Raw genomic sequence first — 12,710 nt, forward strand, 5'->3', positions numbered from 1 at the left:
ACCCACAGCCCATCTTATCTCTCCTCCCCATACTGTGATCCAACAAGCTTCCAAGAGCCCCTGGCTCTGTGTGCCCTGCCCCACTCAGCAGGAACATCTTGGCAAGTCCAGCTAGGGCGGGGGGCTGGGAGTGATGAGGGGTTCTGTCTGTCCCATCACTCTCACTCCTGCAGGGGCCCAGGGCCTGCCTACCTGTATAGTTTATGCTCCGGTGTATTGACAGCACACAGCGACCACAGGAAGAAACTGCGGAGCTCAGAGGTCCTGACCGGGCTCCCTTGGGCATCCCTGGCTGAAGACCTGGGTGTTCCCTCCCCGGGGGGCCAGGCAGCATTTGGAAACCACAGCCCCTCTTGCCCAGGAGGTGCCCTGTCCACTGTCCTTTATCATCACATCCCCTCCTTCTCTCTCCCATCCCCCAGCCGGAGGGATCCTTTCCTTCCGCCAGGTTCAGCATTCTCCCTCTTCCCCAGCCCTTCCCTCACATCTATTATTTATGCCTGCCAGTCCCTCCCATCCCCCTGAGGCCTAAGCTTTTGAAACTCCAAAGCCAGGAGCTGACACTCTTTGCTCTCACTTTCTGCTGAGTCATCCCCTCCCCGAGGCAATAAGTACAGAGTGCACTGCGGGTGGAATGGAAGAGGAGGTGAGGTGGAAACACCAGGAGCAAAGAACACGTCGCCTCCCACCCCACACTCTCCAACAGTTCTGTCGAGAAGTAGAAAGACAGTGTTTGCTTACTTGTTTCACACCAAGTAGAGCTATGCCTGTGGCTAAGTGTCACCTTAGGAAAACCATCTCTTAGGTGACAAGATGCTGGAGGAGGGAGTGGCAGCCCCCGCAGAGAGAAACCCAAAGCCCAGCATTGCCTGCACTGGTACCATTGTCTCTCAGGTCGAGACTAAGTGGGGCTTCTCAGCCCCCTACCCCTTTCCTTCTCTCCTTTGAGGGCTTCATCCTTAGAAAAGTCACTTGATCTGAGACTGTGGTGGTCACAGAGTTTGTGATGGGGATCATGGGAACAGGTAGGGCTCTAACCCTCAATCAACAAGGAAGCCCGCTTACAGGAAAGTCAGAGGGGCTTCTACCTGAGCTTCTGAACAGGAACATGGTTTCCTCAATGAATCTTAATAACGTCATCAAGTACCATATAGACATTTTGGGGAAATCATCACCCCCTTGGGGAAGACCTCCAGCCAGGTGATGAGGGGAACTCTTCTCTTTTCCCCTGGGTGAGTGGGACCAGCCACAGATAGTTCACTGTGGTCTGCAATCTTGGTGATGGCAACTCTGCCATCGGCAGCACCAGGACAGTCCCGAGGAGGAAGAAGCCTGTTCAGGGACAAAGTTGGAGAATTAAGCACCTCATCCTAACTTGGAAGACATTTCCATCCAGAACTTTGCTAAAAGGCACTTCCTTTAGTCTTCCATGCCAAGGCAACTCCTTTTGAGACAGGCTGGGACCTGGGACCCTCTCCTGCAGTGATTGCACCTGGACACACCTCTCCTTAAGCAAAGAAATACAAAGAAACTACATGGAACTAAAAATAGCTGCACACATGTGCAGCTGGGGCAAATTCTGGACGCAAAAGATACAAAGAGACCAAAAAAGCCAACTGCCACTTTTGAAGAGCCTGGAGCGAAAACAGTGCTTGGAGAGCAAATGCAGGGTACTGAGCATGCCCGCTGCACACAACGCCGTGAAAGGGGTGGGCAAATGCCTAAGCTACCTCTCCAGCCTCACGCCTGGACACACCCCAACCCTCACCCCATGTAAGGAACAAGCTTGATTCCCCTCTCCCCGCAACTCCCCGCTGCCCTGCACGGGGGCCAGCAAGGGAACCTGTTGTTTGCTCTTACTCCCCGCCTGCTGCAGCAGGGGCTCCAGGAAAGCCTTCCTGAATTTCTTGTCTGGCCTCTAGTCAATTTCTAGTGATTGGGGAAGCCCAAGAACCCTGGTCCTGTGTAACACCTTCAACACCTGCACATTCAAGTTCAGGGTTGGAACGGGTCTCTTGAGGTCTCTGAGGCCTGGAGGATAGGAGGGAACCAGGTGTGGTGAGATGGAGTTGCCACCACAGAGCCCACTGGGACCCTGTGTAATGTTGGTCCTCAGTACAAGACCAGATCATGGAGTTCCTCTGCTGAATTTGTCCCAAAGTTAGTAGCACTTGTTCCTTCTGAGTTCCCACATGGTGCTGGTGGAGAGGCCCACCACAAATCAGTCAGCTGATCTTGGGTACGTTTTAATAAGCCTTCAGAGTCCATGAAGAAAATCTGTCCATGGAATTCTGCAGGCAAGAATACTGGAGGAATGTTGTTGCCATCTCCTTCTTCTGGGGATCTTCTGGACCCAGGGATTGAACCTGGGTCTCCTGCATTGCAGGTGGATTCTTAACCATCTGAGCCGCCAGGGAAGCCCTACTGCACACTCAACAGACTATATCACTTTTTTGGGGGGGGGGGGGTCACGCTGTGAGGCTTGCAGGACAGTTCCCCAACGAGGGATAGAACCAGTGTCCTCTACAGTAGAAGCACAGAGTCCTAACCACTGGACCACCAGGAAATTCCCAAACATCACTTTTATGTGCACTGGGAAAGAGAAAACTTTGTGTGACTCGCTTTCTTGTGATATTCACTGTATTGCAGTGGTTTAGAACTGAACCCATATATCTCCAAGGTCCGCTGGTACTTAATCCTAGCTCATTTGCTTTCCTTTCTTTCTCCTCCCCAGTCCTTCCCGGTTAGTAAAAAAAAAAAAAAAGTACAGCCTGATACATGGGAGAATGTTCCATAAATGTAAATGCAAATCAATTTTGTCCAGAGCACCTGCAGATCCCTCTCCTCCCCCAGGATCATTGGTCATTAACCTACTCAGGACACAATTATTACAAGACTTCTCTGTACAGGCTGAGGATAAAATAATGAGCAAAAATTATTATTATCCAGCCCTTAGAGTCTAGGAATATAGTCAAACCTGCTGGGTATCTCTGTAAGCAAAAGGTATTCTCTACCTTACCCCAACCCTCTGCCCAGAGTTTATTCATTCATTCTTCAATATTTACAACTTTTGAACTAAAACTGGATTAGGCTGAAAGCAACATGAAATCCAAATATCATTGGCTGTTTGAAACTATAAAGTGTTGCTTTTTTTCCCTTTTATATGACATTATGTCTCGTGGTAAATTGTTTTCTAAGTAAATGCTGTCAGACCAGCAAGAAATCTTGATGGTTCTGTTGGTCTTTTCCTCATGGACATAACGTGACTGTCACAGCTCCAGCCATTAAAACTATATTCTAAGCAAGAGCAAAGTGGGAAGGTCATAAGCAAAAAAGCCCTTATCAGGTGAGTCTGACTACCTTTTGTGGGGCTTTTCAGGAAGTTCTCTTTAACCACTTACACTTCTGTAAGAGACACTGTTGGTGCCTGCCCCCTCACATCCCCTGGACACTCGTTAGTTGGGCACCACAGAAACTACTTCTACATTTTCCTTCAGCCCCAGTAGCTTGTTCAGGTCACCACACAGAGCAGACCTGAAGTCAGAGTTAATGGGGCCCAGGGGCAGCCTCAACCAATGACAGACAGCAGATGGTGGACAAATACTCCAGCTTTCTCACCCTCAGAGGCTCCCAGGATAACAGAGCCCCAGCTGCCCCCTTGCTCACTCACAGGGTCTGCATTTGCCTTCTTCTCCCTGTTTCATTTCTCCACTGCCATACCAATCCTTCCTGGAATCATCTTCCAAATAAATTGCTGGCTCTTGAATCTTTGCCTTAAAGAGTCTGCTTCTGAGAATGCAAACTGAGACAGGCTGGCTGGTTCATAGCCACAGCATCACGTGACCACGCTGGCTGCCAGAGTCTGGAAGGTGTGACCATTTAGATGGATACAAGGGGCAACGTCTTGGGTGAGATTATCTCGCAGTCCTTACCACACCTACATCAGGTGACCTTTAGATCAGGTCCAGAATTTCCCAGTTTGTACCAAGAACCCTCCCAGAACCATGCCATGCCAAGCACCCTGCTAGGACTATAGCACAGGGTTGCAGTGGATACCAAGACTGCCTCATCCCTCAAGGGCTTAGAGTCTCAAGGGGGAAGCAGACAGACAAATAGCAACTATAATGCATCCTAAGAGCTTTATATGCATGATAATATCTAATCCTCCAGGACTATTTTCACTCTTCATTCTACAGATGAAGAAACTGAGAATCAGGGAGGCTGAATAACTTGCCCAAGAACATGGACTCGAGCACGTCAGATTTCCAACTCAAAACTCAGCTTGTCTGACTCCTGGAGGAGGTGACAGATCAGCTATGCATGGACAATGTGCCGGGAGACAGGCGGAAAAGAGGGTGAGACAGTTCCAGGCAAGCAGAAGAGCCAGGGCCAGGAGGCTTAAGATGCTCAGGAAGGTTGTCAGTCCTCACCTGACACACCCTCTCTTACACACACACCCCCCCCTCCTACCTTTTCCCTCCACACAGCCCTGCCACGCTCAGCACCTCATGGGGACCTTCTCCAACATGCCAGCCACTTGCTTGAAGCCCAGTTTACACTGGCTCCCTGTCACCTCTAGCTCAGGTCCACACATGTGTATATAAGCTGCTGAAGCGAGCACGAGAATTCACCCACATATGAATCAAACTCTCCAAGTATCATTTTCAAAATTAGAGTCAGGTGTTCAAATCCCAGGTCTGGGTTAACGATGGGAAAATTACAGAATCTCTGCGAGCCTCACTTTTCTCCTCTGTAAAACATGAACTAAAATACCTACCCCGCCCCCCCAAAAAAAATACCCCACAGAGCAGTAGTAGTGAGGACCATATGAGATTATATCTGTGAGTTCATAACACAGTGTCTGTACATGTCAATATTTTTTTATTATTATCATCACCTAGGCTAGTACATTAACGTCCATCCCTGTGTTGGATATTTCCTAATGCTACAAAGCACATTCCCACCTGGGTCTCCTTTGCTCCCGCTGTTCCACCCACCTGGAATGCCTTCTTTTGCCCTCTGTCTATTCAGCCATTCCCTCATTAAGGCAGGGGAGTCTTTGCCCTCCAGCTATTTCTGCTCTGGCTCAGTGGGTTTCAACCTTGGCTGCAGATGAGAATCACTGGGGAGCTTTTAAAAATCCCCCTGCGAGACCTGGAGGGCATTATGCTAAGTGAAATAAGTCAGATGGAGACAGACAAATACTGCATGATATCACTCATACATGGAATATAAAAAACAGAACAAAATAAACAAACAAACCAAACTCAACAGGCAGATACAGGGAATGTAGTGGTTCCCAGGGGGAAGGGGCATGGAGGAGGGTGAAATGGGTAAAGGGGACCCAACAGTAGGGTGAGTGATGGAAACTAAACTTTCAGTGGTGAGCGTGCTATAGTGTAGACAGAAGTAGAAATAGAAGGTTGTTACACATGACACTTTTATAACGTTATAAACCAATGTTACCTTTATGAAAAATAAGTTCAGAAAAATCCCCAAGTCTAGGCCTCCACGGGACAGATTGCTTCAGAACTGAGCTGACAGGACACGGGCATCACTAGGTCACCAAGCTCCAGCAGGTGATTTTGATTTGCAGGGGGTAAGAGAACCAGGACACTGACCTCTTCCTTCTAGAAAGGCCTGGGACTTCCCTTGGCCGTTCAGTTGTTAAGACCCCAGGGGGCAGGGGTTTCATCCCCGGTCTGGGAACTAAGATCCTGCAGCCATGCCAAGAAGTATGACCATAAATAAATCATTAAAAAAAAAAAAATCCTTAGAAAGGCCTGCGCTTTGACCCAAACTTACCCAGTGACTTGCATTATTTGATATCTGACTTGTGTGTCTTTTTGTCTCATCTGAGCGAAACCAAGTTCTGACCAGCAAGTATCACGGAGAATCCCTCACGGCTCCCTGCAAGCCGAGTGCTGATTCTCCTTTACACACTCAGTCAAGATGCTCGGCCGGGAGGTCGGTGGACACACAGGGGGTCATTTATCTCCGTCTCTCTCCTCCCCTTGGGCCCTTCCTGCTCGGCGGCGGCCGTCACTCTGATCCCTCAGGAGCTGGCCTCTGCCTTGTCCACATGCGGCTGTCAGTGGGGGCTCCTCAAAGCGCATCCAGAGGGCCTGCCCTGCCCTCCAGGCAACCTGCCCCTGACACAGGCAGGTCAGGGGGCCTGGGCGCTGGCCTGTGCAGCCTATGCCCCATCAGACTGCTCCGAGCCCATGCAACCGCCCCGGGGCCTCTCCCGCTGCTAGCCGGTCCTCAGAGGAGGCCTGCAGAGAAGAGAAACACGCAGACTGCTGCAGAAAACACTCTCCCAAACGGTCCCAGAAGGAAGCATCTTTCACCACCCAGGTTCTTCTCCCCATGACATCTTGCCCCTCCACCATCAAGGGGGAGTTCACATCCCTCCCCTTGAACCTGGCCAGACTTTCGTTTCTGCCTCCACCAGTAAATAGGGCAGAAGTGACCCCACAGGCTAGATGGTAAAGGTGACCCAGCTTCCTCCTGGTTCCCCATCTTGGGACCCTTGCTCTGAGCGTAATTCACCCCGCGATGAGGAAACAGGGGCCCTGGAGAGGCCACGTGCAGATGTTCTGGCTGGCAGCCCCGGCCAAGACTCAGCTGACAGCCAGAGACCGCAGACATGTGGGTAAAAGAACCTCAGAATGACTTTAGCCCTGGCCGCCACCAACTGGACGGCAGGAGAGACCCGAGGGGTGACCGCTGCACTGACCCTGCCAGCCCCAGCGCCGTGAGAGGTAATAACAATGGGATGACTGTGGTTAAGGCCATGTGGCTTCTTTTATAGCAACGGAAAACTGATACACTGGTCTGGCAAACGGGCTCTGGGCCTCTGATGTAGGGACTTCTGGGGTCCCCAGGAGTCAGAGGCTGGTCTAGAAGAAGGGGTGTGAGCTCTGGGTGGGCAGATCCCTTGGCCCAGCAGACCCTCCTCTTCTTCATGGGCGGGGGGACAGTGGGAGGTGACCCTCCAAAGTGTAGGACTAGTGGGGCCCTGATCATCTAGATCAAAGGGTACCACTATTCCCAGGTTCCCAGCCTGAACGTGGCCCAGAGGTGACTGTCTGGACTGTGGGCCTTGAGCTGAATTCTCAGTGATGCCCTTCTGCATGGAGGAGGCAGAGGGCCAGGCAAACAAGCTGGGCTCTGCGGAGGAGCAGAGTGATCGCCTGAAGCCATGTTTGACTTGGCTCCCACCATGTTTTTTTAAGAAAAGGGATGTGTTGCCAACATTTAAAAATTGAAATACTTCAAATAAAAACCTGTAGATGCATAAATATGTATACTCCTCCTGATTTGAGAAATAAGCATGCCAAGATTTTCTCTTGAAAATCAGACAAGCCAGCCCCACTGGGTCCACATTTCCTTGTGGCAACAACTATCTTGAGCTGAGAATGAGACAGGGGTTTCCTCTCCAGTGAGCCCCAGTCCCCACCACTCCCTACTGCTTCACACTTACCAGGCTTCAGTCACTACATTAAACCGCCAATTCCTTGTAGAAACTGGGCTTGAGAATTGCCAAGGCTCATACGCTCCAGCTGGACACCAGGTTCATCACTGACTAGTTGCGTGACCTTGGGGAAGCTACTTATTTCCCTCTGCCTCTGTCTTCTAGCTTGTAAAACTGCCTTGAAGAACCAGGGTGAGAACTAAAATTGAAATGCATGAGAAAGACTTATCCCAGCATCGGACAGAAAGTAAGAACTTTATAAATAATTGCTAGTGTGATCACAATAGTTATTTTTGTTATTTGAGGCCTTGGACCTGATTCCCTGTCCGCCATCTCCCTTGGCTCCTGTTCAGCCCACACAGGCAGTCACCCAGCACCCCACTCTGTAACTCCATCCCCTGGGCCCAGGAGAGCCATGGGGATGGGAAGCAGCCCTTAGCCGCAGCCTTGCCTTTGAATGTAAATATTAGTGTTGGCCCAGCCTGGAGGTGCTGTATGCAGAAGTGAGCATTAGGGAGCCCCAGGCAGCATGTCTGCCAGGAGTTGCCAGGCAGAGGGACCCCCACCACCCCAGCCTGGCCCTCCAGCACTCCAGGTTGCTTATAGGAGGTTGGGGCTGGGCAGAACTCCATTGGCAACATCTGCATCCCTACCCAAGATCAATCCCCACCAGACCTGGGTTCTCTGACTGCAGGGTGACAAGAGCTGATGCTGGGGTCCAGGACTCTGGCTTTGACATTGATCACTCCAAAGCAGGCAAAGCAAGGGTAAAGGCTTCCCTGGGGAGGGGCATGACCAGGAGGGAGGCGACTGACTTTCACAACTCAACCTGAGTGATTCACTTCGGCAGCAATGATCTGGCTATTTTAGGCAAAAGCTAGCAAACCAAAAGCCATGGACTTTGATCAGACTGCCGACCGAAACCAGAGCCCCACCCTGGCTATATAAAGCTGCTGAGTGTGGGTAGGGAGGGTTATTGTCATATGTGGAACTCTATGAGGCTCGGGGAAGAAGCCTGTCATCCCCGATTCTCCTGTCTTCCCGATCTTCTCCTGCAGATGAGGTCATCTAGGGAAGTGGTTGTTATGAGGCTGGGTGGCATTTGGGGTCAGTCAGGCCTGGCTTTGATACCAGCTCTGCTATATGCTAGCTGTGTGATCTTGGGCACAATTCTTAACTTCTCTGTCCCTCAGTTTATGCATCTGTAAAATGGTGATAATTGTACCTACCTCATAGGGTTGTTTTGAGAATGAATGAGATCCCTCACTTCCTCACAGCAAAGGGAAGAATGTATCTGGTCCTGAGGTGAGCCTATGATGCCAGCTGGGCAAGGCTTCATGCCTGCCACCTCCTAAGTTGTTGACCAGCCTGTGGACAATCAGTCCTGTGCCCACAACTGCTTTAATCAGGGGCCACCTCCTTACCATCACAGAGACAGCATCACAGACCTACAAGGAAATAAGAGGAAGCAGTTGGAAAAGGAACAAGACCTTCCTCCATGACCTGATGAAAGATGAAGCAGCCCCTCTGGATGGGCTAGTGGACAGCCAGGATGGTTGAGGAGTACAGTTTTCTCTGCTCATCTATTCCTTCCCTGTTGTGGCAGGCTATGCCAGTGGATGCCCAGAGGCCCATAACCTCAGCTGGGCACAGAGACCCTAATGACTCTAACGCCCTACAGGAAGCCACTCCCTCTTCCCAGCCTTCAACTTTCCGTCCCCAAACAGCATCCATCATAAATAACCATGGACATGCGAAGTCTCTGCTGGGGAAAAACTCCTCCTTTCCACTCACTGCCAAGCCAGGCGAGTGCTCCAAGTTGACAGAATTATCAGCCCTGAGCTCACAGTGAGAGAGGGACGGAGAAGTGAGTGGGGACAGCCCGCAGACAGATCTATCTCCCAGCTCCAAGATTCCAGCTGGGCTTCCCCCCAGCAAAAGACAACTTCTCTGCACGAGTGTCCATGAGACTTTATGGCACAGTCAATCTTCCGCCCCCTTGGCCTTGCTGAGTGGCTGAGGGAGGGAGCAGGAGGAGCCCCAGCAACAGACAGCTGGCTGCAGCACGGAGCATCTTCCTCCACAAGCAAGTTCTCCTGCAATCCTGTCCAAGAGACCACTGGAGGACCAGGGGGATACAGAGAGTCTAGAAAATGCAGTTCTTTGGTGAAAAGATTGGCTCTTTGGGGGATGAATGGAAAATAGTCAACTTCAATCCAATGGAAAATTCTTCTTTCCCCAGGCATTCTGTCTGATGAGTTTTCTCAGCCAATCTTGAGCCCCCGGCAGCCCTCTAGGGATCAGAACTGCTTGCATATGGGCTTCAGCTCCTGCAGGGAAAAAGCTCCCAGGGTGATAAAACTTCAAGGCTCTCAGTCCATGATCTGTGGCCTCAGACAGGCTGGGGGTGCCTGAACACGCACAGCCGTGGGGGTTGTTGATCCCTGGGGCTGTCGCTCTGAGTAGAGGCGGAGCCAGCCCTAGGAACTCCCCAGCCCCCCATGGGCTCCCAGGATGAGTTGCTAAGTGACTTCATAGCTCGATGCCTAGACAGTCCCACCCATCAAATGGGAAAGAGGACACCCACTCCTACCAAGTAGGCATCGGCCTAAGGATCATGGTTCATGTGTTTTGGTGTGCAGTGTTTCGGAAAGCTGGACACCTGGAAATAGAAGGCCGGGTCCAAGGGCATGTCAAGAAACATATTGATAGATGTTCAAAGCGCTTCCAGTTTTCATTCCTGGGTCAGGCAACCTTTCCTGGGTCACAACCTTGAAATTTCAGCTGCACAAAACAACAAGCATTTATTTTCCAGCTCATTTACCTGCAGTTCAGCAGGGGTTGGGCTGATCTGAACCCTGTCTCCCATCTCCTTGGATCAGTAGCTCCCTGGGGAACGTCCCTCATCTGGTGATGGCAGAAGGACAAGAGGGACAAGCAGAAACATTCAAGGCCTTTGAAGGCTTAGGGGAGCCCCATAGTCAAGCCTGGCATCAACGGGACGGGAAGGTACCTGCGTGTCACAGAGTTGGGAATAAGGGAGGAGCGAATACGTGCTGAGCAGTGATCTGGACTGCACAACTCTATTACACATGTGTGTTGGCTTATGCTCACACTCTTGCACAAGGAGGCACAGACAAGCATGTCTGCTGCAATACAGTTTGTGCTATTAACAGCTAGAGAAACAGAAGTGTCCATCAACAAGGAGTGATTACATAAACTGTACCATGCCAAAAAATTGATGCTTTTGAACTGTGGTGTTGGAGAAGACTCTTGAGAGTCCCTTGGACTGCAAGGAGATCCAACCAGTCCATCCTGGGGGAGATCAGTTCTGGGTGTTCATTGGACGGACTGATGATGAAGCTGAAACTCCAATACTTTGGCCACCTCATGCAAAGAGTCGACTCATTGGAAAATACCCTGATGCTGGGAGGGATTGGGGGCAGGAGGAGAAGGGGACGACAGAGGATGAGATGGTTGGATGGCATCACCGACTCGATGGACATGGGTTTGAGTAAACTCCGGGGAGTTGGTGATGGACAGGGAGGCCTGGCGTGCTGTGATTCATGGGGTCGCAAAGAGTCGGACACGACTGAGCGACTGAACTGAACTGAACTGAACCACGTGGATATGGTGGAACACCATACAGCAGTTCAAAAGAAATAGGACTTAACTCCATGAACAGAAAGGGCGAGATGCCCTAAGATGTGATGAGTGAGACAAGAAAGCCACAGAAAAACGAATTTAGTATGACGCCTTTGGGGGTAAAACACCCACCTATGTGTCTGTGTGAGTGTGTCTGCATGTCTATTTGTGTGTGTGTCTGTGTGTGTCTGTATGTCTTTGTGTGTCAATGTCTGTGTATGTCTATCTGTCCTTGTGTTTCAATGTCTGTGTGTGTCTCTGTGTGTGCACATGGGCACATATGTCTGTGTATGTCTGTATGTCTTTCTGGATCAGTTTCTGTCTATGTGTGTGTCTGTGTGGGAGGGCTGAGGGGAAGGCCACGGGCCATTTTACCTGTAGAGAAAGCCTTCTGAACTACTTTAACCTTTTACACAGGAACTGTGTTCATATGTTATATGTGAAGTTCTTTTGTTTTAATTAGAATACCAGAAGAAAAAAATAAGAAAATACCATTGTTAGGGGCTTACAGCTAATTCGATGCAAATGTCTTAGGAACTCGGGAATGCGGCAATCCTGCCAAACCAGAGCCACCGGCTCTCCCCCGCCACACACACTTCGGTCCCACAAAGTCCCTTTGGAAGACAAACTCACATGAGAGATGAGGAAAGAAAGCTAAAAGTGGCTTTTTTTATTATGAGTTGGGCTGGTGCCCAGGTAGGCAGAGCCCTCGGGCAGGAAATGAGCTGCAGCGTGAGGCCCGGGTGCATAACCTACACGGGACCCTCCGCTGAGCCCGGCTTCACGTCCAGCTGTCCGCTGGGCCGGAGAAGACCTGGACGTCAGAGATGCTCCTGGGAAATGGCAAAGAGGGGGCCGGGGTGTGCACGTGGGCCCCAAGGAGGCCGTCCAGCCTCTTCTTGGCTATCCAGCCCCGAGAGGAGGGAGCCACGGCAGAGAAGAGCAGACTCCTGTCTTTATACCCATGACAGTTTCTTCCAGATCTCTAGACCTACCCTGGCCACTCAGGCAGCTGCTAACCCCAGGAGGCCACTCACATTTAAATTCAATTAAATGAAGCTTCCTGCTGCCCTGCCGCACTCAACACACCTCACGCGCTCGGTAGCCACACGCGGCCTGTGGGTGCTGTATTGATGGTGCTGCCGTCGGCGTGGCAAGTCCTAGCAGGCAGTGCTGCTTCCGGCTTTCTCAGTAACTCAGTGGGGAGACCACAGTGTCCACCCCGGGCTGTGTTTGGTATGGGAGTTGGAGGCGGGGAGCCACAAACCTCACTCTTCTGTTGTGACCGTCATTAACATTTAATTTCAAAATGTCTGAGAATCACAGGATTCCAGGAGGTCTCTGAAGGTGTCCTTGAAGCGGGTGTTGGGGGCATCGGCCTCACACTGGCTGGTTTGTCCTGGCCCCTTCCTCTTCTAGGGGCAGCCCCCGTCTGAAGCAAAGAAACCCCCATTTGTGTCTCCCCTTGGCTGACCCTTCTATGGAAGGTGGAAACCTTTTGAATAGAAAAGTGAAGTCTGACTTCTGCCCCTACCATTTCACAGACCTGCTCTGGGAGGCTCTGCTGTGATGCCTTGAGGGCCAGGTT

General features: G+C 50.9%; 1 long non-coding RNA gene across 1 annotated transcript in view; it reads right to left on the reverse strand.

Moving 5' to 3' along the window:
• Positions 1 to 4,915: 4,915 nt before the first annotated feature.
• The window catches only part of LOC122424920, a 40,062-nt gene continuing 32,267 nt past the window's right edge, over positions 4,916 to 12,710 (reverse strand). The window contains exons 2-4 of the long non-coding RNA XR_006264616.1: positions 8,707 to 8,925; positions 7,487 to 7,676; positions 4,916 to 6,275 (exon numbers count right to left, since the gene is read on the reverse strand). This is a non-coding gene — a long non-coding RNA (uncharacterized LOC122424920). The remainder of the gene's footprint in view (positions 6,276 to 7,486; positions 7,677 to 8,706; positions 8,926 to 12,710) is intronic.

Source organism: Cervus canadensis, chromosome 22 (assembly GCF_019320065.1).
Source record: "Cervus canadensis isolate Bull #8, Minnesota chromosome 22, ASM1932006v1, whole genome shotgun sequence".
Lineage (NCBI taxonomy): Eukaryota > Metazoa > Chordata > Mammalia > Artiodactyla > Cervidae > Cervus > Cervus canadensis.